This window comes from Vespa crabro, chromosome 11, assembly GCF_910589235.1.
Source record: "Vespa crabro chromosome 11, iyVesCrab1.2, whole genome shotgun sequence".
Taxonomy (NCBI): Eukaryota; Metazoa; Arthropoda; class Insecta; order Hymenoptera; family Vespidae; genus Vespa; species Vespa crabro.
Genome location: NC_060965.1, coordinates 2703952 through 2706769, shown reverse-complemented (window position 1 = coordinate 2706769; position 2818 = coordinate 2703952). Strand labels below are relative to the sequence as shown.

The 2818-nt window shown below is 38.4% G+C and overlaps 1 long non-coding RNA gene across 1 annotated transcript; it reads left to right on the top strand.

The window, feature by feature from the left end:
• Nucleotides 1–291: 291 nt before the first annotated feature.
• On the top strand, nt 292–1540 carry LOC124428065. The gene is made up of 2 exons (XR_006943068.1): nt 292–562; nt 983–1540. It is a non-coding gene; the product is annotated as an uncharacterized LOC124428065 (long non-coding RNA).
• The last annotated feature ends 1278 nt before the right edge of the window (nt 1541–2818 follow it).

Below are 2818 nucleotides of genomic sequence, written 5' to 3'. Positions count from 1 at the left end.
CTATCATAATCGGATTTGGAATAAATCAATATACACGTCGGCCATTATAGTCGTATGCGGTCGGATAAAGTATAGAATATAGGTGGGGGTGGTCGTGAGAGCTAGAAGAGGAGGAAGAGGAGGAGGAGGAGGCGGAGGAGGAGGAAGAGGAGGAGGAGGAGGAGGAGGAGGTGGAGGTGGAGGAGGAGGAGGGTACAGTGTAAGCCGGACAAACTGCATCTGCGCGTGACGGCCTGGTGACAGCTCGAACCACCAAGCCAAAACGGAATCATTAGCGGGACCCGTTAAGGGGGTTGCGAATTAACGGGCTTTTATCCCCGGAACGACGAAATTCGACAATATGCCGGACCAGAGTATTCCATTAGCGATTCCGCGATGCGCCGTCGCTCCGGCGACGCCTGGATATCGCCGACGCCGACGCCGACGTTGTCGTAATTTAATACTCGTCGATGTCCCTTCAAACCCCTCTCCTAACTCCTAACCTCTCAGTTCTCCTAAACACTCTCACTTGAGTTTCTCGTTCTCTTCGTATATAACTATCCATGAGTCAACACACACAGAGGTAATAATCATAATCCTTTTCTTGAATATTTTCTTACATGATCCTATTTAGATCCAATGGATCTAAATGGATCGTTAATGTTGATTATGTATCAAATTGAATACAGTTCATTCGTCAGTCATCAAGCGTAATAATGTGTTCTACGTAAATAACAAGTTTGATATCTACGTAAATCAAAATATCAAACTTGATATTTGATATTTTGATTTATGTAGATATCAAAATTGATATTTGATATTTTGATTACGTAGATATCAAAATTGATATTTACATAAAACAATTTTGTTTTCGTGGGATGATTGATCAAGAATTATATTCAATTTAATAACAATGGAACATATCATCATCAACATTAATCAGAATTAAATAAATAGAAAATAAAACATAATCAAGGACAATGGACGAATATTTTTCTTTCAGCGTCGTTTCTTTAGCAAATTCATCCGATCAATAAACGTGGAAATGGATGGAAGGTAACGTTTCAGGAAAGAGAATTTCCGAAGTGGTTCGAAAGAGGACGTGAAAATGTGCTCGCATAAAAATGCCATTGTGACAGACATCATCGGCGCTCGTCAAAGCGGAAAGGTTCCGTCTGGACGTTTCCGGTATTATCACGTTAACCTCTTCCCGCCAATCCCATTCCCTAAATCCTCCATCCCTTACGATTGATCTTCATCGGAGATGTATTGCTTTTGTGTTCGCCATATACGCTCGCGCACTTATGTTATTACATTATTAACCTCATATGGAATGAAGATTGACTGATACGTCCGCAAAGTCACTAATTATTCGTCCGATTAGCTTCTATCTCACGTCAGATAAGCTTGATTTTCCGATCGATTTCCAGGGAGTTAAGAGTCAATGAACCGTATAGATAATTTGCCGATAGATTCTTATAATTTGATAATGCAGTTCTAATATTATTCGTCGCATTCATGAATACAATATATCAATTTAATAAAATTTGATGTAATTGTATGAAGTCTTTATTAATTAATATGAATAATAACTAACTCAATATATCTATATTTAGAAATAGTGACTGATTCGAAAGTACATGAAGTGTAAATTATTTTAATTAATAATATTTTATGGACAATGTATGAATAGAGAAGAAAAGGGACTGGAAAGGAGATTTTAAGCAAAGGCAAGCTAACAAAAAGGAAATTCGCTAACGATAGCTTTTTATTCTAGCTTGCCTTTCAAGTCTTCTTTTATCAAAGTCCGGTATAAGCAAAAACGCAAGGAATACCTTCCAACCGCTTTTGCCCGTTCTAATAGTTCATAAGCCGCTTACAGATAGTTAGCTAAACTCATGGCGCTTCGGTGTCGGCGAACCGGAGTTAAATGTCTCTAGTTAGCAGAAGTCTGTTTACGATGTAATCATTCGACTCATTCCAACGAGGTATTACCAATTTTCCTAAGCGGCCGATGATTAATTAATCGTATTAATTATAAGTATCTTCGCGTTACCTTTCGCCAATCTCGAGACAACCAATTGTCTCCTCATGGTATTCATTGATTTATATTTATTATTACATAGATTTATAATATCAACATATAATGAAGCTATTAATTCAAACGTGTTCTTCATGTTCAGCAATATCAAGGAACAAAAGATTAAGAATAATACAAGAGAAATGTTGGCTCATAAGTGAGATATTAACAATAAAGCTTCTCATACCGTCGATACGAAAAAACCAATGATCGTCATGATCATTTATCAGGCAGTTATGATCTTATAGAATTCACAGGAAGAACGCACATCCTTCCAAGAAGAGAGTCACGAGCGTTAATAGCTCTCTATATTTGCCTAATGATCACGGTCGACGAGTAGTATGCGTATCGCGAACCTCTCCTTGCTCTCTTATCGCGTTTCCTCTTCGCTACACACGAGGCGGCCTCAGGAACATTTTCGACGTTGGCGAGTTACGTTGGATCGTACTCGCGAAGGCCATTGTTGCACCCGTATTACCCGCAGCCATTTCACACAGAGACTTCCGGAGATTTCGCTTAACCCAACCCAGATATTGTACGAAAGCTATTTGGCAAATAAGATTATTACGGCGTAAATAACTTTCTTACATCAGTTGGGATAATAATCTAATCAGCGACGGTCCTTCAAGCCCTTGTTAACTTATACCCTTTGTAAAAGGCAAAGGCATTACCAAGGATCTTATATTTACGTAACATTTTCTGTAGATTGAATCGTTTCTAATATATTATTTCGATCTTAATTTGAGATTCTCTGCTCCG